General features: G+C 43.8%; 1 pseudogene; it reads right to left on the bottom strand.

Annotated features, from left to right (window-relative positions):
* Positions 1–25,103, bottom strand: part of LOC129834111 (protein arginine N-methyltransferase 3-like) — a 120,833-nt pseudogene that overhangs the window by 54,147 nt on the left and 41,583 nt on the right.

Here is a 25,103-nt window from a genome sequence, read left to right as displayed (position 1 = left end):
AGGTGAGTAATCGCTCTTCTGATGTCCAGAAACTCTTTCCGGTAATAAGAGACGGTAGCAGCAACATAATGTACAAAATAAGTTACAAAAAAATAGCACGGCTGGTTAAGAGCCCATAAAACGGCAGCCATCTTCATTATCAACATGTGACCTCTTTAGGATTATCAAAAACTGGGATGGTCAGGTGTTCCACTATAACTTTCATAGTAAATCAAGAGGGACTGCCATTTTGGGTGATATTTTTTTTTAGCTGCTATAAGCAATTTAGATTACCAGTCAACAATTTCTGTTCAACAGATCATTACGAAGAACTACTTTTCTTCAGAAATACAGTGCAATCGGAAAGTACTCAGACCCTTTGACTGTTCCACATTTTGTTACATTATTCAAAAATGTATAACATTTTTTTTTATTATTACATTTTTTTTATTTTATTGAAAACTGAAATATCACAAGTATTCAGACCCTTTACTCAGTACTTTGTTGAAGCACCTGTGGCAGCGATTACAGCTTTGAGTCTTCTTGGGTAAGACACTACAAGCTTGGCACACCTGCATTTGGGGAGTTTCTCCCATTCTTCTCTGCAGATCCTCTGAAGCTCTGTCGGGTTGGATGGAGAGCGTCGCTGCACAGCCATTTTCAGGTCTCTCCAGAGATGTTTGATCGGATTCAAGTCCGGGCTCTGGCTTGGCCACTCAAGAACATTCAGAGACTTTTCCCGAAGCCACTCCTGCGTTGTCTTGGCTGTGTGCTTAGGGTCGTTGTCTTGTTGGAAGGTGAATCTTTGCCCCAGTCTAAGGACCTGAGCGCTCTGGAGAAAATGTTCATCAAGGATCTCTCAGTACTTTGCTCTGTTCATATTTCCCTCGATCCTGACTAGTCTCCTGGTCCCTGCTGCTGAAAAACATCCCCACAGTATGATGCTGCTTCACCATAGATATGGTGCCAGGCTTCCTCCAGATGGGACGCTTGGCATTCAGGCCAAAGAGTTCAATTCTGTTTTCATCAGACCAGAGCATCTTAAGGATGATCAATGGAAACAGGATGCACCTGAGCTCAATTTCTAGTTTCATAGCAATAGGTCTTAATACTTTTTCTGTGCAAAATGTTTTCGTTTTGTCATTATGGGGTGTTGTGTGTAGATTGACGAGGAGAAATGAAATGTAATTAATTTTTAGATTAAGGACGTAAAATAACCAAATGTGGGGAAAAAGGAAGGGGTCTGAATACTTTCCGAATGCACTGTATGCTATGTGTAAGGCTTGGCATTTCCTACACCCTACAGATACAGTATTTGTTTCTTCTCTTGTTCATCAAACATGCAAAAAATGATCCCAAACCTCCAGAAATCTATATATTATAGATGGTGATAGTTGAGACCTAAAAGTTCCGATGACCTCGAATGAATACCACAAAGTTGTCAACAGTGACACTCAAATCCGTAAAAGGTGTTGTTGATGTAAATAAAATCAATCTTCTAGTTTTTATTTTTCCTGTCAAAATGAGGGAAAGCTAGCTCTTCCTTCAGAAAGTATTCACACCCCTTGACTTTTTCCACATTTCGTTGTGTTACAGCCTGAATTTAAAATGGATTACCTTTATATTTTGTCACTGGCCTACACACAATACTCCATAATGTCAAAGTGGAATTATGTTTTTAGACATTTTTCAAATGAATTAAACATTTAAAGCCGAAATGTCTTGAGTCAAAAAGCATTTAACCCCTTTGTTATGGCAAGCATAAATAAGTTCAGAAGAAAAAATTTGCTTAACAAGTCACATAATACAATGCCTGGACACTCTCTGTGTGCAATACTAATGGTTGACATGATTTTTCAATGACCATCTCATCTCTCACACATACAGATAATTGTAAGGTCCCTCAGTCGAGCAGTGAATTTCAAACACAGATACAACCACAAAGACCAAGGAGGTTTTCCAATGCCTCGCAAAGGGCACCTATTGGTACAGTCGTATGAAAAAGTTTGGGCACCCCTCTGAGGCTGCATAATAATTTACTCTGTCTTCACAGAAAATGATCACAGTGGCATGCCATTCATTTTCTAATAAAAGCTGAGTACTGGGGTATTGTCCAGACAAAGATTTTTAGTGTAGCAATATTAAGTTGTATGAAATTAAATCAGATGTGAAAAATAGGCTGTGCAAAAATGTGGGCACCCTTGTCATTCTGTTGATTTGAATACCTGTAACTACTTAGCACTGACTAATTGGAACACACAATTGGTTTGGTGAGCTCATTAAGCCTTGAACTTCATAGACAAGTGCATCCAATCATGAGAAAAGGTATTTAAGGTGGCCAATTGCAAGTTGTTGTTCTCTTTGACTCTCCTCTGAAGAGTGGCAACATGGGGACCTCAAAACAACTCTCAAATGACCTGAAAACAAAGATTGTTCAACATTATGGTTTAGAGGAAGGCTACAAAAAGCTATCGCAGAGATTTAAGCTGTCAGTGTCCACTGTGAGGAACATAGTGAGGAAATGGAAGACCACAGGCACAGTTCTTGTTAAGGCCAGAAGTGGCAGGCCAAGTAAAATATCGGAGAGGCAAAGGCGAAGGATGGTGAGAACGGTCAAAAACAGCCCACAGACCACCTCCAAAGACCTACAACATCATCTTGCTGCAGATGGTGTCGCTGTGCATCGTTCAACAATTCAGCGCATTTTGCACAAGGAGAATCTGTATGGGAGAGTGATGCGGAAGAAGCCTTTTCTGCGCACACGCCACAAACAGAGTCGCTTGAGGTATGCAAACACACATTTGGACAAGCCAGCTTCATTTTGGAATAAGGTGCTGTGGACTGATGAAACAAAGATTGGGTTATTTGGTCATAACAAGGGACGTTATGCATGGCGGCAAAAGAACACAGCGTTCCAAGAAAAACACTTGCTACCCACAGTAAAATTTGGTGGGGGTTCCATCATGCTGTGGGGCTGTGTGGCCAGTACCGGTACTGGGAATCTTGTTAAAGTTGAGGGTCGCATGGATTCCACTGAATATCAGCATATTCTTGGGAATAAGTTTGAAGAATCAGGCACAAAGTTGAAGTTACGCCGGCGCTGGATATTTCAACAAGACAACGACCCAAAACACTGCTCAAAATCTACCCGGGCATTTATGCAGAGGAACAAGTACAATGTTCTGGAATGGCCATCCCAGTCCCCAGACCTGAATATCATTGAGAATCTGTGGGATGATTTGAAGCGGGCTGTCCATGCTCGGCAACCATCAAACCTAACTGAACTGGAGATGTTTTGTAAGGAGGAATGGTCCAAAATACCTTCATCCAGAATCCAGACACTCATTAGAGGCTATGGCAAGCGTCTAGAGGCTGTTATTTTAGCAAAAGGAGGCTCTACTAAATATTGATGTGATTTTTCTATTGGGGTGCCCAGATTTATGCACCTGTCTAATTTTGTTTTGATGCATATTGCACATTTTCTGTTAATCCAATAAACCTAATTTCACTACTGAAATATTACTGTGGCCATCAGTTATTTGATAGATCAAAATGAAATTGCTGATCCAAACACCCAATTATTTATAAATGGAAATCATGGAAATTGTCAGGGGTGCCCAAACTTTTTCATACGACTGTATATGGGTAAAATAAAACATTTTTAAAAGCAGACATTGAATATCCCTTTGAGCAAGTTATTAATTACACTTTCGATGGTGCATCAATACACCCAGTCACTAAAGATACAGGCATCCTTCCTAACTTAGTTGCCGAAGAGGAAGGAAACAGTGTGGCCAATTGTGATTTTAAAACAGTTACAGAGTTTAATGGCTGTGATATGAGAAAACTGAGGATGGATCAACAACACCTAAATGACATAGTGAAGGAGGGAGCCTGTACAGAATAATAATATTCCAAAACCATGCGTCCTGTTTGAAAGAAATGTGGCAAAGAAATTAACTTCATGTCCTGAATACAAAGCCTTATGTTTGGGGAAAATCCAACAACACGTCACTGAGTACCACGCTTCATATTTTCAAGCTTGGTGGTGGCTGCATCATGTTATGGGTATGCTTGTCATCGGCAAGGACTTGGGAGTAAAAATAATAAAAACGGAACAGAGCTAAGCACAGGCAAAATCCTAGGGGAAAACTTGGTTCAGTCTGCTTTTCAACAGACACTGTGAGACAAATTCACTTTTCAGCAGGACAATAACCTAAAATACAAGGCCAAATATACACTATAGTTGCTTACCAAGACAAAATTGAATGTTCCTGAGTGGACTAGTTACAGTTTGGACTTAAAGGACTTGAAAAATCTATGGCTGTCTAGCAATGATCAACAATAAACTTAAAAGAGCTTGAAGAATTAAAATAATAATAATAATGTGTGCAAATATTTCACATTCCAGGTGTGCAAAGCAATTAGAGACTTACTCAGAAAGACTCACAGCAGTAATTGCTGCCAAAGGTGATTCTAGCATATACTGCATCACTGCCTGTATTGCATCACTGCCTGGTACGGCAATTGCTCGGCCTCTGACCGCAAGGCACTACAGAGGGTAGTGCGTACGACCCAGTACATCACTGGGGCTAAGCTGCCTGCCATCCAGGACCTCTATACCAGGCGGTGTGAGAGGAAGGCCCTAAGAATAGTCAAAGACCTCAGCCACCCCAGTCATAGACTGTTCTCTCTACTACCGCATGGCAAGCGGTACCGGAGTGCCAAGTCTAGGACAAAAAGGCTTCTCAACAGTTTTTACCGCCAAGCCATAAGACTCCTGAATAGGTAATCAAATGGCTACCCGGACAATTTGCATTGAAGTCTAAATACACTAAGTTGACTGTGCCTTTAAACAGCTTGGAAAATGTAAGAAAAAGATGTCATGGCTTTAGAAGCTTCTGATAGGCTAATTGACATCATTTGAGTTATTTGGAGATGTATTTCAAGGCCTACCTTCAAACTCAGTGCCTATTTGTTTTACATCATGGGAAAATGAAAAGAAAAGAAATTGTAGACTTCCACAAGTCTGGTTCATCCTTGGGACCAATTTCCAAATGCCTGAAGGTACCACGTTCACCTGTACAAACAATAGTACGCAAGTATGAACACTATGGGATCGCGCAGCCGTCATACCGCTCAGGAAGGAGAGAGATGAACATACTTTAGTAAGAAAAGTGCAAATCAATCCCAGTACAACAGCAAAGGACCTTGTGAAGGTGCTGGAGGAAACAGGTAGAAAAGTATTTTATCCACAGTAAAACAAGTCCTATATCAACATAATCTGAAAGGCTGCTCAGCAAGGAAGAAGTCACTGCTCCAAAACCGCCATAAAAAACCCTGACTACAGTTTGCAATTGCACATGGGGCCAAAGATTGTACTTTTTTGAGAAATGTCCTCTGGTCTGATGAAACAAAATTAGAACTGTTTGGCCATAATGACCATCGTTATCTTTGGAGGAAAAATGGCGAAGCTTGCAAGCCGAAGAACACCATCCCAAACTTGAAGCATGGGGGTGACAGCATCATTTTGTGGGGGTGCTTTGCTGCAGGAGGGACTGGTGCACTTCACAAAATATATGGTGTCATGAGGGAGGAAAATTATGTGGATATATTGGAGCAACATCTCAAGACATCAGTCAGGAAGCTAAAACTTGGTCGCAAATGGGTCTTCCAAATGGACAATGACCCCAAGCATACTTCCAAAGTTGTGACAAAATGGCGTAAAGACAACAAATTCAAGCTATTGGAGTGGCTATCACAAATCCCTGACCTCAATCCCATAGAAAATGTGTAGGCAGAACTGAAAAAGCTTGCGCGAGCAAGGAGGCCTACAAACCTGACTCAGTTACACCAGCTCTGTAAGGAGGAATGGGCCAAAATGCACCCAACTTATTGTGGGAAGCTTGTGGAAGGCTACCCAAAACGTTTGACCCAAGTTAAACAATTTAAAGGCAATGCTACCAAATACTAATTGACCCTAGATTGTAAACTGTCATGGTCAAAACATATTGATGCAGTAGTAGCTAAGATGAAAAATCTGTCTATAATAAAGCAATGCTCTGCCTTCTTAACATATCATCAACAAGGCAGGTCCTACAGGCTCTAGTTTTGTCGCACCTTGACTACTGTTCAGTCGTGTGGTCAGGTGCCACAAAAAAACGACTTAGGAAAATTGCAATTGGCTCAGAATAGGGCAGCGCGGCTGGCGTTTGGGATGTACACAGAGAGCTAATATTAATAACATTCATGTCAATCTATCCTGGCTGAAAGTGGAGGAGAGATTGACTTCATCACTACTTTTATTTATGAGAGGTATTGACATATTGAATGCACCGAGCGGTCTGTCTAAACTACTGGCACACAGCTCGGACACCCATGTATACCCCACAAGACATGCCACGAGAGGTTTCTTCACAGTCCCCAAGTACAGAACAGACTATGGGAGGCGCACAGTACTACATAGAGCCATGACTACATGGAACTCCATTCCACATCAAGTAACTGAGGCAAGCAGTAACATTAGATTTAAAAAACAGACAAGAAAAACAACCCTGTATGGAACAACAGGGACTGTGAAGCAACACAAACATTGGCACAGACACATGCACACACACACACACACACACACACACACACACACGATAACATATAAAGTAATATACTTAGTAATGTAGATATGTGGTAGTGGTGGAGAATGGACCTGAGGTCACACAGTGTGTTGTGAAATCTGTGAATGTATTGTAACATTTAACAAATTGTATAAACAGCCTTAATTTCGCTGGACCCCAGGAAGAGTAGCTGCTGCTTTGGCACCAGCTAATGGGGATCCATAATAAATATAAATACAAATACTTCACAGTCCCCGCTGTTACATAAGGTGTACTCTTATCAGTTTGTTTTCTTCAATCTGATTCTACTGATGTGGAATAGAGTTCCATGTAGTACTGTGCGCCTCCCATAGTCTGTTCTTGACTTGGGGATTGTGAAGAGACCTTTGGTGGCATTTTTTGTGGTGTATGCATTGGTGTCCGAGCTGTGTGCTAGTAGTTTAAACAGACACTTCAGTGCATTTAGCATGTCAACACTTTTTACAAAAGCAAGGAGGGATGAAGTCAATCTCTCCTCCACTTTGAGCCATGGGAGATTTACATGCATATTATTGTTAGCTCTCCGTGTACATTTAAGGGCCAACCGTGCTGCCATGTTCTGAGCCAACTGTAATTTTCCGAGATCCCTCTTTCTGCCAACTGACCACACGACTGCACAGTAGTCAAGGTGCGACAAAACTAGGGCCTTTAAGACCTGCCTTGTTGATGGTGTTGTTAAAAAGGCAGAGCAGCGCTTTATTATGGACCATGACAGTTTACAATCCAGGGTTATTCCAAGCAGTTTAGTCACCTGAACTGGTCAATTCCCACATTGTTTATTACAAGATTTAGTTGAAGTTTAGGGTTAAGTGAATAATTTGTCCCAAATACAATAGTTTTAGAAACATTTAGGACTAACTTATTCCGTGCCAACCATTCTGAAACTAACTGCAGCTCTTTGTTAAGTGTTGCAGTGATTTCACTCGCTTTAGTAGCTGACGTGTATATGTCACGATCGTCTTTATGTGGAAGAGAGGACCAAGGCGCAGCGCGATACGAATACATCTTCTTTAATTATAACGAAGACGAAACAAACACTTTTACAAACCAATACAAAAACAACGACGTGAACTCTACCAAAAACCCCCTAGACACTACAAACACCCTCGACTAGACAAAAAACACACAAACATTCCCCATGTCACACCCTGACCCAACTAAAATAATAAAGAAAACAAAGATAACTAAGGCCAGGGCGTGACAGTACCCCCCCCCCCAAAGGTGTGGACTCCGGCCTCAAACCTGACACAGAAGGGGAGGGTCCGGGTGGGCCTTCTTATTGCGGCGGCTCGGGTGCGGGACGTGGCCCCCACTTCACCATAGTCACTACCCGCTTTGGTGGCGTCTCTGGAGCGGCGACCCTTTCAGTGAGTCCTGGACTGAATACCTTTCTAGAGGGCGGCTCCGGACTGAGGGGCGGCTCATGGCTGAGGGGCGGCTCATGGCTGGCGGGCGGCTCATGGCTGGCGGGCGGCTCTGGCAGCCCCTGGCTGGCGGGCGGCTCTGGCAGCCCCTGGCTGGCGGGCGGCTCTGGCAGCCCCTGGCTGGCGGGCGGCTCTGGCAGCCCCTGGCTGGCGGGCGGCTTTGAAGGCTCAGGACAGACGGGCGGCTTTGAAGGCTCAGGACAGACGGGCAGCTCAGACAGTGCTGGGCAGACGGGCAGCGCAGGCGGCGCTTGGCAGACGGACAGCTCAGACGGCGTTGGGCAGACGGGCAGTGCAGGCGACGGTGGGCAGACGGGCAGTGCAGGCGACGGTGGGCAGACGGGCAGCGCAGACGGCGCTGGGCAGACGGCAGACTCTGGCCGGCTGAGGCGCACAGTAGGCCTGGTGCGTGGTGCCGGAACTGATGGTACCGGGCTAAGGACACGCACCTCAAGGCTAGTGCGGGGAACAGCAACAGGACGCACAGGACTCTGGAAACGCACAGGAGCCTTGGTGCGTGTCTCCAGCCCGGTACCACCAGTTCCGGCACTACGCACCAAGCCTCCTGTGCGTCTCCAGAGTCCTGTGCGTCCTGTTGCTGCTCCCCGCACTAGCCTTGAGGTGCGTGTCCTTAGCCCGGTACCATGGGGCGAGTGCGTGGAGGAGGAACAGGGCTCTGGGGATGCACTGGAAGCCTGGTGCGTGGTGTTGGCACTGGTGGTACTGGGCTGGGTCGGGGAGGTGGCACCGGATATACCGGACCGTGCAGGCGTGCAGGCGTACGTAATTTCCTCCCATGTCCAGAAATCCTGCGATCGCTGCTGCTGCTTTTTCCCACGCTGCTTGGTCCTTGGTTGGTGGGTAATTCTGTCACGATTGTCTTTATGTGGAAGAGAGGACCAAGGCGCAGCGTGATACAAATACATCTTTAATTATAACGAAGACGAAACAAACACTTTTACAAACTAATACAAAAACAACAAACGACCGTGAAGCTACAAACCTACATGCACACATGCAACATAGACATAGACAATTACCCACAACCTGTCTAATGCCTATGGCTGCCTTAAATATGGCTCCCAATCAGAGACAATGATAGACAGCTGTCTCTGATTGAGAACCACTCAGGCAACCATAGACATACCTAGACACCTACACTGAACACAACCCCATAAACTCTACCAAAACCCCCTAGACACTACAAACACCCTCGACTAGACAAACATCCCCCATGTCACACCCTGACCCAACTAAAATAATAAAGAAAACAAAGATAACTAAGGCCAGGGCGAGACAGTATAGTGTTGAGTCATCCGCATACATAGACACGCTGGCTTTACTCAAAGCCAGCGGAATGTCATTAGTAAAGATTGACCTTGACAAGATGCCCTGGGGATTTCCTGATCCTACCTGGATTATGTTGGAGAGACTTCCATTGAAGAACACCCTCTGTGTTCTGTTAGACAGGTAACTATTTATCCAAAATATAGCAGGGGTGTAACGTCTGTTGTCTGAGATCCCCAAAGATTGGAAAGCTGCCGCGGTCAGCCCTCTTTTCAAAGGGGGAGACACTCTAGACCCAAACTGCTGCAGACCTACATCTATCCTACCCTGCCTTTCTAGGTAAAAGCCCGCCTTAGCTCACTGGTCACCATAGCAGCACCCACACGTAGCACGCGCTCCAGCAGGTATATTTCACTGGTCACCCCCAAAGCCAATTCTTCCTTTGGCCGCCTTTCCTTCCAGTTCTCTGCTGCCAATGACTGGAACGAATTGCAAAAATCCCTGAAGCTGGAGACTCATATCTCCCCCACTAACTTTAAGCACCAGATGTCAGAGCAGCTCACAGATCACTGCACCTGTACATAGCCCATCTGTAAATAGCCCATCCAAATACCTCATCCCAATAATGTTCTTTTTTTCTCTCCTTTGCACCCCAGTATATCTTCGGCACATCTATCACTCCAGTGTTTAATTGCTAAATTCGAATTATTTTGCCACTATGGCCTATGTATTGCCTTACCTCCCTTATCTTACCTCATTTGCACACACTGTATATAGACTTTTCTCTCTATTGTGTTATTAACTGTATGTTTGTTTATTCCATGTTTATGCCAAATCTACACTGGAGTTGCTTACCAAGAAGACAGTGAAGGTTCCGGAGTGGCTCAGTTACAGTTGTGACTTAAATCCGCTTGAAAATCTATGGCACGACCTGAAAATGGTTGTCTTGCAACGATCAACAACCAATTTGACACAGCTTGAAGAATTTTGTGAAGAATAACGTGCAAATGTTGCACAATCCAGGTGAGGAAGTCTTAGAGACTTACCCAGAAAGACCCGCAGCTGTAATCACTGCCGAAGGGGATTCTAACATGTATTGACTCATGGGGTTGAATACTTATCTAACCAAGATATATTTGTGTTTTATTTTTCATTAATCTTTTACATGTTGTTAGAATTTTTCTTCCACTTTGACAGAGTATTTTGCATAGATCGTTGACAAAAAATGACAATTAAATCAATTTTAATCACACTTTGCAGCACAACAAAAAGTCAAGTGGTGTGAATACTTTCTGAAGGCACTGTACGCAATCATTAATTACTTAAATAACCCATCTTTACAGGAAATAATTTTAGAGCAGTGTTTGAGGATGAGACTTGGGGATCTGTGCTATATAGCAACAGAACATTCTCTTTTGGCGCTAGAAACAGCCTAATAAAAATCAAGGTGGTTCACCGTATCCACTGGTCCAGGGCTAAACCTGGAAGGAAATTCTCCGATTTTGATCTTACATGTGTTCGATGTAAAATAGAACTAGCCAAACTATTTCCGGTTTTCATTTTCTGGAATGTAAAATGTAAATGTTTCTCTGATATACACTAACTGTACAAAACATTAGGAACACCTGCTCTTTCCATGACATACTGACCAGGTGAATCCAGGTGAAAGCTATGATCCCTTATTGATGTCACTTGTTAAATCGACTTCAATCCGTGGAGATGAAGGGGAGGAAACAGTTTAAATAAGGATTTTTAAGCTGAGACAGCTGAGACATGGATTGTGTATGTATGCCGAGACAACTGAGACATGGATTGTGTATGTGTGCCATTCAGAGGGCGAATGGGCAAGACAACATATTTAAGTCTCTTTGAACGGGGTATGGTAGTAGGTGCCAGGCGTACCGGTTTGAGTGTGTGAAGAACTGCAACGCTGCTGGATTTTTCACGCTCAACAGTTTCCTGTATCAAGAATGGTCCCAACCAAAGGACATCCAGGCAACTTGACAACTGTGGGAAGCAGTGGAGTCAACATGGGCCAGCATCCCTGTGGAGCGCTTTCAACACCTTGTAGAGTCCAAGTTTAGAGATATAGAGCTCTCTAAACTTAGAGAAAATGTAACTCAATACATGTGTTTTTTGGGTTGATTATATTGTATATATCGTGTAGTCTAATTGTGTGAGAGTGGTGTGTAAAACGAAATAGTAGATACTCCATGTGAAATCATACAAGCAGGAATTCATCATTAGTAAGGCGGGAAAAACATCAGATGTGATTTTAAGTAGAACTGAGGCCCTGCATTCCTGCCCAGTCAAAAACTCTGGTAATGCACACAACAGGGGCGACTGTAAACTCAGTAACACACAGGGGGTTATGTTATGGGGGCTGCACCTAGGGGGTAAGGTGTTTGGTGTGACAGTCACCTGGGGGACAACGAGTGATGCTGACAAATAACCAGGGATGGGAGTTCAATAATTTTGCTCTTAATGTGCTCCAAAATGTCCCTGAAATTTCAGAGAGCGCCTTCTGTCTGACTGGAAGGTCACTTGTTCCATTCAATTTAAATTTGATGGAGAGCAGGTGAAAGACGAATCAAACAAAAGTGAGTTTCCATCAACCTCTTCAGCAGTGAGAGACACTGGTGATAGAATAAATAAAACATATAGGTAACCCTTCTCTTTCCAAACCAGATCTTTGAGGCTTTTGAAGTTAGGGATAGTTTTGGGGCTTCCGTGTGTTAATTTTCCCCCCCAATTCAACTTGGGAATATAATGCATCACATTCTTTTTTTCACAGCAACTAGGGCAATACTCTAGTGGATATTATCAGCAAAGAATGGCTTTGGGAGAAACACAAGTCTTAAAACTAGTCTAAAGTAACTAGTCTTAAAAGGGTCAATGAAGACTATTTTATCTCACCAAGGGGAAAATTGGTTACTTGGACTATAAGCTACTGCATAGATACTGAATCACAAGTCTGAATTAAATTAAAGTTTAAAAATACAAAAACAAGACAACCCCTTGAGGTAATATCCTTCTGACTACAAAACAATGCAAAACCTTTAAAGCACAACCCATGCTTTTTGACAGAGGTTTTCCAGGCCTACATATACAGGGAAAGGAGGAGTGATAAGAGTAACAAAAAGGGGGGGGGGGGTACATAGGGGGCGCAGACGCAGGGGTTGTGCTGTTCATTTAATGCAAGGTTAGGCAGGCATCGCTGATGAATGGACTGTCGACAGGAGAACAAAAGCAGACGCTCCATCACGGCGGACGAACGCTCTCGCAAGTACACGCGCACAACCGGTCCATTCTCTCCGTCACACATGTGGTCCACACGCAGTGTAGAAGTTACCGATAGTAAAATATCTAGGATTTAAGCACCTCTAAAATCCTAACTTTAGCGCAGAAGGGGGAAAACACAACTGACCAGTATCTATGGGACATTTCATCCAAATCCCACAGTCTGCCAATATCCACAATACCCCTGTGAAATACTGGTAAAACACCGTGACCCAAGAGCCCCCCTTAACCTGTCAGAGATTCCGTTAATTGTAAAATTCTGTCAAATGTTCAGTCACACAGATTTTTAGAAGATTTGAAGGAAAAATCTGTCTGACATTTGTTTTTACAAGAAAATGAACACAAAAGCACTACAAAGTGAGATTTATAATTTTTCATTGCATCGGCCAATCCACACACCAAGAAATGGAACAAATAAAAAAAGGGGATATTTTAAATTATGGGGCAGAGAGAAGACAAAAAAAAAACGAGAGGATGTTTACAAATTCCATTAGATCCACAGGGCCGACAGAGCAGAGGCAGATAATAACCAGCTATTGATTAACTTTTTAAATAGTGGAGAGAGACACTGGTGCCACACTGCACAATGCTCTCAGAATACAAATGGGCCACCAAAGACAAATCACTTGCCGGAGTCCACCAGGGCTATTTCTGCTCTATATGTTCTCTGTGTGTAATTCGCAAAATGGCACCCTATTCCCTTCATAGAGCACCGCCTTTGAACAGCGCTCTATGCCGATCAGTCCGAGAGCTTCCCAGAGGAGGAGACATGGTGACGAGCCGCAGTGTGAGTGCCTGCCAGCACAGCACAGAATAGACTAGCTGATAGGTGGATGATAGTTCACCGTACAGAGTGAACTATCATCCACCCCCTGCCTAGTGTCTAAGATTGATTACAGAGAAGATTTAATCAAGGGGTCTCTGATTACGGTCTTAAAAGCGACTGGAAGTGTGGGCTTTTGCTGCACTAAGGCAAATGTATTTTTTTTTAATGATCAACTAATCACGGTTATCACCAAAAGACCAGTTTTATCAGGTGTGTTAGAGCTGTTAGTTTCTTAATTTTGATTCTCCATTTGGTTAGAACGTACATTTTTCATTCTGCCCCCCCCCTCCCACAAAGCTTGTTGAGAGGCTCAGGGTCAGCCACATTGCAGCACACCTCAATGTAGAGCAATTTTGGGTTTTAGTGCTCAACGACAGTGGTTTGTACTTGGGATACGAGACAGACGTTCCCAGTGGGAATGAAACGGTGCAGAACATTTTGAAATGGGGAGGTACTACCTGGACTTGTCCCATAAGAGCGCCCAATTTCTGCTGCAAAATGCCAAGTTGTGCCATATTGAACATGACCCAAATGCCCACCACCCAATCTGTAGTTTTGACCTCATTAGAAATTGTAGAAGGCACCAAAATGTGCAAATTTAACAAAGATTAAATATGCATTAAATGTTTATATTCAAGGTACAGAAAGAACACGATCATAAGTAACACGATCTCCCTGGTGTGACAAACTCCTTTCATACGCGACGCAACCATGCATGTAATCAGCCACACCTGGGGATCAGGAGGATTTTCTATCAATCACACTAGTGTACCACCCACCTGACCCTTCCTAGCCAATTAGCTGGCCCCATTTATCACCACACCTGTGATCAATCCTCACAGCTGACAGCCTTGATTAAATCAGAAGATTGAGTTAGGCGTGCGTGTGTCTGTGTGTGCGCGTGCGACTCACCGTGCAGTCTGTGCTGTCTGTAATCTCCAGGCAGAAGTCTGATGCAAACTCCAGCTCGGAGAGACACACTGTGTTACGATCAATCCCCTGGGAAGAGCAGTCCACAAACCAAAGATCAATACACACACACACTTTCAAATTCTGTGATCAAACAAACCAGGAAATTACAACATGCTTTTGGTCTTATCAAGCAAGAAACAGAAGAGCAGTGAAGAAACAGCAACACAAGACAACGAAGCACTTGTACCTCAAGGTGATTGCTTTCCCCCTGTTCTTGAGTGTAATTCACCAAAAACACAATACTTACCACAACAGAGGCCAAAACAAGAAGTTTGAACCCAAACAAAGGACTTTCGTGCTTTAAAAAAAAGTTGGTACATTACACAAGTACAACAACTAGGGACAGTTTCACACCCCTTTTCAATTTGACTTTCTAAAGCACATTCCTTAACATTCTGAGAAAAAAAGCCATAGCTGTTTGAACAGGGATTCCCAATTCCCTGAGACAGGCTTTTAATTTTACGCCGTTCCGACCATCCTTAATGGAATGTTATTGGATCGTATCAGAGGGAGGCAATGGATGAGAATCTATGCAATATGGGCCGAGGGGGAGCTGTCCATTTTTCACTGGAGGGGAGAAACTATCGATTAGAAGATTCAAATTCCATTACTTCACCCGCTCCGCTCGTTCATTATGGGAGAGACGTGGGAAAGAACATGCTACTTAACAAAAAGGAGGATGGGTAGAGGAAGGAGCGTCCATGGAAATGACAGAGAATATGACAAAAAAAAGGTTTTAAAAAAGGTATCCATGCTCTCATTTGTGTGTGTGATATAGAATGTCTGTTAGGAAACGCAATGTGTAGGTATACGGTGTATGTACGTTCAGGATCTAAGAGGATGATTGCGCTTGTAGTGTGTGTGTGTATTAGTGAGTGTGTTGTACTCTCCCTGCAGTGTGTGTGTATGTGTAGTCTCTCTGCAGTGTGTGTGTGTGTGTGTGTGTGTGTGTGTGTGTGTGTGTGTTTTCTCCATTAGCTCAGTGAGTGCCTCTCCATTTGCAGCGGGGAGAGAGTAATGAAGTTTCCTAAAGAGGAACTTAAACAAGGATTAGACTTATCAATCACCCAGCGCTACAGCTCTGCCACACACGTACACACACACACACACACACACAAACAACCTGCCTCCAGGGACCTCACTCTCTCTATGACTAACTCTCTCTCCCTCTCTCTGTATTCACCCTCTACACCCACTCAATTTCTGAAACCTTTTTCCTTTATATATACAGTACCTCTTATGTGTGTGTGTGTGTGTGTGTGTACCTGTATGACTGCAGGCTTAGAGATGAGTGTCTGGCCGGAGAACCTGCACCAAGGCCTTCTTCATGCACGCCATCTTGAACCCATTGAACGTCATCCCAGAATGCAATACGGCTCTGGTGCTTCTCCGTGTCGCCCACTGCAGCCAGGCTGATGGTGCAACGATCTGGGTAGACTAAAAAGAGAGTAAGAGGGTGAGATGTATGGATAGAGTGAACATAGAGGAGAAGAGTGATAGGGGAGTAGAGATGGGCATTTGAAATTATTGTATTCTATTTGAATATCATACATCCTCTACTCTCATCACCAATCAAAATGCCACAACAGCAAACGGTGTGCATTTGTTTTCAGGGTGTTATATCGGTAGTTTTGACTAACAGTAGCCTAGGCTAACAGCAACAGTGAATGAAAAGTCTGACGTTCGCCATCACAGAACTGATTCTGAGTGTTTTGCGTTGATCTTTTTCTTATGTTGTGAACCCGCTGTTTTAAAAGCGTTTTAATTGTTAAAATAGTCCTAAAGAAAATACAAAAGAAATGTGTACTGACAGGTGTTGAAATTCTAACGTCTGTTCGGATATCCTGATAGTCTATAACTGTGCCCATCCCTATAGGCCAGGGAGTGGAGATATAATGGCCAAGTCCGGATACCCGTACTTGCATCCTAAATAGTAGGCTGTTTGGGTATGCCTTTTCCCCCTGATTCCACTGCTGAATCTGAATTTCTGACTTGCTATCAACGCTGTGGTTGCGTGCACTATCGGGACCTTTAATCATACTACCGGTAATATGCATTTCTAGTCTGGTGTTGTGTGGGAAATCCTGAAGAGTCAGGATCTGGGGCTCATGCCCCAGATATTTTTGCCAACTTTTACTTCACTACATTCCTAAATAAAATAATGTACTTTTTTACTCCATACATCTTTTCTGACATCCAAAAGTACTCGTTATATTTGGACAGGAAAATGGTCCAATTCACACACTTACCAAGAGAACATCCCTAGTCATCCCTACGGCCTCTCATCTGCCGGACTCACTAAACACCAATGCTTAGTTTGTAAATTATGTCTGAGTGTTGGAGTGTGCCGCTGCTATCCATCAACAACAACAAAAAAGAGACAATTGTGAGTTGATTACTCGTTACCATATTTAGCTTACAATATGTGTACCAATTTCTCATACCAGTTATAAATGAGGAAAGGAGGCAAGGAAGTTATTGCAAACATTACAAAACACATTTGACATGAATTTCACTCCCATAATAAGAGACTCTGGTGTCCTAGTTGTTGTGGGTGTTGTAGTCGGCATCCATTCCATAAAGCACCAGTAACGAGGATATCCATCAAATACCAGACCCGTATGGCCGCTCTGTCCTACTTTTTACACTTTCTGTCAATACTGACCTTGTTTGTGACTCATGTTTATGACTGCGACAAAAATACAAAACCAGGCTTGTTGTAAAATCTGAGCCAAACCAGGCTCAAAAAAACACTGAAGACTATAGCCCCTTCTGAATGTATTCTATAAACATTAAACCATGAATTTGAAATAAACAAACATGAGTCTTAATGGGTTTTGTAAAAGTTAAACATCTAAAATGTGTTAATCTGAGTGGTTAATTGGCTTGGTGATTTGGCCGAGGCTGAAGCGATTGGGGCCATGGCTGTTCCCCCCTGTGGAGGGACATTACAGCCATATGCTAAAGTGCTAGAAATTAAGAAAGACATAAAACCACTTCAAAATTGTCACAGAATAACCTACTGTCACAAACACAATCTCAAAGAGTAGACTGTAGTGTTCATGACACACGCACACACACACTGACTGGCGGGATGCTACGGACAGCAGAATGTCTCGTTTTTAATACAACAACTGTTGTTTACTGTAGAAGTCATTGTGAAATACGTGGACGAGAAACCATATACCATGTGTACACAGTGAGTGCCGAGGAAAACAGTGAACTCCTGACAACTATACCATGCTTTGGTGTTGCAAATGGATACATGCACATTATTTTAAAAAGAAAGGAAAGTAGACAAGAAAAGAGTAGTACGTAGTTGGGTTGGGTGGGTGGCAAGAATGCTTCAAGAGATAGAATTTACAATGCAATTTTTTTTTTAATGAATTTAAATGAAAACGGACGAATGACAGTTGAAGTGAAACTTTTTGAACCGAACTCACAGCACCATTAAGGGTATTCATTTTGTTATTTATTCATTTGGTCATACTAATATATGCAACTAAAACATGTCGTACTACCGTAATTCTGAATTTCTTTTAATTGACACATTCCTAAATAATAATAATTAGACCAAAAGGTGTTAGGAAACACCTGAAAAGATGTCAAAATGTTTTTCCACATTTGTTTTACTATGTTTTAAGCTGCATCTCACGAACAAAATCCATCAAATTCCTGTAATTCAACATAAAACAACACAATATGTTATTGTGACTGCTGTATATTTCCTACCCTAGAACAATAACAACAAAAAGTTGTCACTTAACGAACTGTACGGGGCTATAAACAAGCACCACCTTGTTGCTGGTGTTCTTACCTCGGCGACATTAAGACAATTAATGCCCAACTTTCATCAACACGTTTCCTTCGCAACTAGGGGCGATAAAGTCCTAGATCACTGTTACTCTACCCACAAGCAAGTAACAAAGCCCTCCCTCGTCCCCCCTTCTGCAAATCAGATCATGGCTCCATACGGCTGCTTTCTGTTTACAAGCAGAAGTGAGAGATATAAGAAAGATCAGGTAACTATTATAAAAACATGCTATTTTTTTAACATAAATTTATTACCTTAATTTACTAAATAATAAACTATCTCCATTTCTTCTACCATTAATTTTTAACTGGCGTCCTAGAGCAAAACACATAACGCCATTGTTAGTCTCATCTTTCAATAGAGTGGTCATGATACTTTGTAGGACAAACCTTTCAGATGCTACAGATGTTTTTGTGAGAAGACAGATTTTTGGGATGTCTCATGGTCTGACAAACGCCGCTTTAGCTTTTCCACCTTTCACCGCAGATGCGGAAGGGGTGGTGGATTGAGACGCGGCCCATGCAAAAAACGGATATCTCTCGCTTAAACAGGTAGATTTTCATGGGGACTTTTGTATTATCTTAATTAGATTTCCGCAAGGGCGTGGAAATTGTAAGCTAAGGGTCAATCAGCTTCTTCATATGCCACACCAGTCAGGTGGATGGATTATCTTGTAAAAGGAGAAATGCTAACTAACAGGGATGTAAACAAATTTGAGAGACATGGAACATTTCTGGGATCTTTTATTTCAGCTCATGAAACATGGGACAGACAATTTATATGTTGTGTTTATATTTTTGTTCAGTATAGGAACAGGGTGGAATCCTATTACACAAGCTCCGACGCATGTGGCAGGGGTGACAGTCCATTGCAGGATTACAAGATATCGTCCTAACCAACCTGCCCTCCAAATACACCTCTGCTGTCTTCAACCAGGATCTCAGCGATCACTGCCTCAATGCTTGCGTCCGTAACAGGTCTGCGATCAAACGACCACCCCTCATCACTGTCAAACGCTCCCTAAAACACTTCAGCGAGCAGGCCTTTCTAATCGACCTGGCCCGGGTATCCTGGAAGGATATTGACCTCATTCCGTCAGTAGAAGATGCCTGGTTATTCTTTAAAAGTGCTTTCCTCACAATCTTAAATAAGCATGCCCCATTCAAAAAATGTTGAACCAGGAACAGATATAGCCTGTGGTTCACTCCAGACCTGACTGCCCTTGAACAGCACAAAAACATTCTGTGGTGTACAGCATTAGCATCGAATAGCCCCCGGAATATGCAACTTTTCAGGGAAGTTAGGAACCAATGTTCATAGGCAGTTTGAAAAAGCTAGCCTTTGCTTTCCTAACAGAAATTTGCATCCTGCAGCACAAACTCCAAAAAGTTCTGGGACACTGTAAAGAATAAGAGGACCTCCTTCCAGCTGCCCACTGCACTGAGGCTAGGAAACAATGTCACCACCGATAAATCCACAATAATTGAGAATTTCAATAAGCATTTTTCTACGGCTGGCCATGCTTTCCACCTGGACACACCTACCCAGGTCAACAGCTCTGCAATCCCCACAGCAATTTGCTCAAGCCTCCCCCATTTCTCCTTCACCCAAATCCAGATAGCTGAAGTTCTGAAAGAGCTACAAAATCTGGACCCCTACAAATCAGCAGGGCTAGACAATCTGACCCTCTCTTTATAAAATTATCAGCCGAAATTGTTGCAACCCCTATTACTAGCCTGTTCAAACTTTCTTTCGTATTGTCTGAGATCCCCAAATATTGAAAAGCTGCCGCGGTCATCCCCCTCTTCAAAGGGGGAGACACGCTAGACCCAAACTGCTACAGACCTATATCTATCCTACCCTGCCTTTCTAAGGTCTTCAAAAGCCAAGTTAACAAACAGATCACTGACCATTTCGAATCCCACCATACCTTCTCCGCTATGCAATCTGGTGTCCGAGCTGGTCATAGGTGCACCTCAGCCACGCTCAAGGTCCTAAATTATACCATACGATAAGAGAGAGACAATACTGTGTAACTGTATTCATCAACCTGGCCAAGGATTTCGACTCTGTCAATCACCAAATTCTCATCGGCAGACTCAACAGCCTCGGTTTCTCAAATGACTGCCTCGCCTGGTTCACCAACTACTTCTCAGACAGAGTTCAGTGTGTCAAATCGGAGGGCCTGTTGTCCGGGCATCTGGTAGTCTCCATGGGGGTGCCACAGGGTTCAATTCTCGGGCCGACTCTTTCCGCTGTATACATCAATGATGTCGCTCTTGCGGCTGGTGATTCTCTGATCCACCTCTACGCAGATGACACCATTCTGTATACTTCTGGCCCTCCTTTGGACACTGTGTTAACTAACCTCCTGACGAGCTTCAATGCCATACAACTCTCCTTCCGTGGCCTCCAACTGCTCTTAAATGCAAGTAAAACTAAATGCATGCTCTTCAACTGATCGCTGCCTGCACCTGCACGCCCGTCCAGCATCACTACTCGGGGCGGTTCTGACTTAGAAAATGTGGACAACTACAAATACCTAGATGTCTGGTTAGACTGTAAACTCTCCTTTCAGAGTCACATCAAGCATCTCCAATCCAAAATTAAATCTAGAATCGGCTTCCTATTTTGCAACAAAGCATCCTTCACTCATGCTGCCAAACATACCCTCGTAAAACTGACTATCCTGCCGATCCTTGACTTCGGCGATGTCATTTACAAAATAGCCTCCAACACTCTACTCAGCAAATTGGATGCAGTCTATCACAGTGCCATCCGTTTTGTCACCAAAGCCCCATATACTACTCACCAATGCGACCTGTATGCTCTCGTTGGCTGGCCCTCGCCAAACCCACTGGCTCCAAGTCTTTGCTAGGTAAAGCCCCGCCTTAGCTCAGCTCACTGGTCACTATAGCAGCACCCATACATAGCAAGCGCTCCAGCAGGTATATTTCACTGCTCATCCCAAAAGCCAATTCCTCGTTTGGCTGCCTTTCTCTGCTGCCAATGACTGGAAGGAATTGCAAAAATCACTGAAGCTAGAGACTCATATCTCCCTCGCTAACTGTAAGCACCAGCTGTCAGAGCAGCTCACAGATCACTGCACCTGTGCATAGCCCATCTGTAAATAGCCCATCCAACTACCTCATCCCCATAATGTTTTTTTTTGCTCCTTTGCACCCCAGTATCTCTACTTGCACATTCATCCTCTGCACATCTATAACTCCAGTGTTTAAATTGCTAAATTGTGATTATTTCGCCTCTATGGCCCATTTATTGCCTTACCTCCCTTATCTTACCTCATTTGCACACACTGTACATAAGACTTTCTTTTCTATTTTGTTATTGACTGTATGTTTGTTTATTCCATGTGTAACTCTGTGTTGTTGTTTGTGTCACACTGCTTTGCTTTATCTTGGCCAGGTCGCAGTTGTAAATGAGAACTTGTTCTTAACTAGCCTACCTGGTTAAATAAATGTTTCAATTATTTTTTTTTCTTCACCAAGTCCCAGCCGTGATCTGCCCAACGATGCCTCTCGACCAGACAAACTCAATGTGTTTTATGCACGCTACGACAAAAACACCACAGAGCCGTGCACAAGGGCCGTCGCTGACCCAGGGGACTGTGTGATCTTGCTCTGAGGCAAAGCTTTTTAACCAGGTCAACACTTGTAAGGCCGTGTGGCCGAACGGTATTCGAGGGCGCGTTCTCAGAGCATGCGCAGAACAGCTGGAAAGCATGTTCACGGTCATTTTCAAACTCCCAGTCTGTCATCACCACGTCTCAAGCTGACCACCATCAGAACAGGGAGGGAGGGGGTAGCCTCACTGCTACTCCATCCCTTCCCTCTGACCATCAGATACAGGCCATCATAATAACAAAGTACATATTACCAGTGTGATCATATACAAATCCTTTTTAAATATAACTTCAAAATGGTCTGAGAAGGACAGAATTGGCAGAGCAATTCAAGCATAGCCAATATGCAGTGATCATGTGTTTGGCCTATAACTACTGCACAAACCTCATTGCTACAGAACTGTTTTAAAATGGTTAATGTTGCATAGGCTTACGTTTAAGTCATGATTTAAAAATCTGAGCGGTAGATCTCTGCTTTCATTTTGACTCAGAAAAGTGATTTTGAAAAGGTTGGTGACTACTACCCTAGATCCACTCCCATTTGCAACCGCCCCAACAGATCCATAGATGACGTAATCTCAATTGCACTCCACACTGCCCTCACCCACTTAGATAAGAGAAATACCTATGTGAGAAAGCTGTTCATTGACTACAACTCAGCGTTCAACACAATAGTCCATTCCAAGCTCATTACCAAGCTTGGGACCTGAACACCTCCCTCTGCAGCTGGATCCTGGACATCCGGACGGTCTGACCCCAGGTGGTGAGGGTAGGCAACATTACCTACGCCATACTGACCCTCAACACTGAGGCTCCACAGGGGTGTGTGCTTAGTCCCCCCCTGTGCTCCCTGTTAACCCACTGCGTGGCCATGCACGAATCCAACGCAATCAAGTTTGCTGATGCCACAAAAGAGGCAGGCCTGATCACCGGTGACAATGAGAAAGCATACAGGGAGGAAATCAGTGACCTGGCATTGTGGACAAAGGACAACAACCTCTCACTCAACATCAGTAAGACCAAGGAGCTCATTGTGTACTACAGGAAACGGGGGGGGGGGGGGGCGAGCACACCCCATCCACATCTGCAGTGGAGCGGGTCGAGAGCTTTAAGTTCCCCGGTGTCCAAATCACTAAGGGCTTAAAATGGTCCACACACATGCAAACAGTCATGAAGGCGGCGGGACAGTGCCTCTTCCCCCTCAGGAAGTTGAAAAGATTTGTCATGGGCCCACAAATTCTCAAAAAGTTCCACTCAGAGAATCTTGACTGGCTGCATCACTGTTTGTTATGGCAAAGGCACCACCCCCGATTGCATGGCGCTACAGAGTGTTGTGGGAAAGCCAAGTACATCACTGGGGCCGAGCTACCTGACATCCAGGACCTCTATATCAGGCGGTGTGAAAGTAAGACCCGGAAAGTTGTTCAAGACTCCAGCCAACCAAGCCATAGACTGTTCTCGCTGCTTCCGCACGGCAAGCGGTACCGGAGCATCAAGTCTGACACCAACAGGCTCCTGAACAGCTTCTATCCCCAAGCCATAAGACTGCTAAATAGCTAACAAAATGTCTACACGGACTATCTGCATTTTGACTCTTCTATTTTATAAAAACTGCACTCAATTGCAGACTCAATCTATGTACATTTTACATACTCACACTGACACTCCAACACACTCACTTAATTTGCGCACATACATAAACACGCACACACATTCATTCTGACTCTACACAGGCACAACACTTACTTGCTACTCTGTTTATGATATATCCTGATGCCTAGTTACCTTATCCCCTATACATACTGTATCTAATCCTACCACTCCAGTATCGCTGCACATTGTAAATATGATATTGGCAGTGGCCCTGGAACTGATCCTATATATAGCTTACTTACTTTCTCATGTTCTTCTTATTTCTATTTGTCATGTGTTTTGTTCTACTTGAATTTTTCGTAACTTTTTTTCTCCATAGCACTACTGCAGACTTAGCTAGTGCATGAACAGTCGCGGGCAGGACCTTGTTGATACTGTTCGCTAGTGAGAGTGCAAGACCAAGAAACACAGGCAATGGTCAAACATTGAGAGATGTGTCCAGCCATGTGCTTAATTAGTCTTTTTTATCTGCCTGAAAGCTGACAATTACCTGCTAAGGGAAACACTTGGCAATGGTCAAGTTCATTGTTGTGGTGCTCATTTGAAATTGTATTTTTTGACAATCCTCATATAAGATGTTATGGAACTTAATAATAAACTACACTGCTCAAAAAAATTAAGGGAACACTTAAACAACACAATGTAACTCCAAGTCAATCACACTTCTGTGAAATCAAACTGTCCACTTAGGAAGCAACACTGATTGACAATAAATTTCACATGCTGTTGTGCAAATGGAATAGACAAAAGGTGGAAATTATAGGCAATTAGCAAGACACCCCCAATAAAGGAGTGGTTCTGCAGGTGGTGACCACAGACCACTTCTCAGTTCCTATGCTTCCTGGCTGATGTTTTGGTCACTTTTGAATGCTGGCGGTGCTCTCACTCTAGTGGTAGCATGAGACGGAGTCTACAACCCACACAAGTGGCTCAGGTAGTGCAGCTCATCCAGGATGGCACATCAATGCGAGCTGTGGCAAGAAGGTTTGCTGTGTCTGTCAGCGTAGTGTCTATAGCATGGAGGCGCTACCAGGAGACAGGCCAGTACATCAGGAGACGTGGAGGAGGCCGTAGGAGGGCAACAACCCAGCAGCAGGACTGCTACCTCCGCCTTTGAGCAGGAGGAGCACTGCCAGAGCCCTGCAAAATGACCTCCAGCAGGCCACAAATGTGCACGTGTCAGCATATGGTCTCACAAGGGCTCTGAGGATCTCATCTCGGTACCTAATGGCAGTCAAGCTACCTCTGGCGAGCACATGGAGGGCTGTGCGGCCCCACAAAGAAATGCCACCCCACACCATGACTGACCCACCGCCAAACCGGTCATGCTGGAGGATGTTGCAGGCAGCAGAACGTTCTTCACGGCTTCTCCAGACTCTGTCACGTCTGTCACGTGCTCATGTGCTCAGTGTGAACCTGCTTTCATCTGTGAAGAGCACAGGGCGCCAGTGGCGAATTTGCCAATCTTGGTGTTCTCTGGCAAATGCCAAACGTCCTGCACGGTGTTGGGCTGTAAGCACAACCCCCACCTGTGGACGTCGGGCCCTCATACCAC

The sequence above is a fragment of the Salvelinus fontinalis genome, chromosome 35 (assembly GCF_029448725.1).
Source record: "Salvelinus fontinalis isolate EN_2023a chromosome 35, ASM2944872v1, whole genome shotgun sequence".
Classification (NCBI taxonomy): Eukaryota; Metazoa; Chordata; class Actinopteri; order Salmoniformes; family Salmonidae; genus Salvelinus; species Salvelinus fontinalis.
This window is presented reverse-complemented; position numbering and strand designations above follow the sequence as displayed.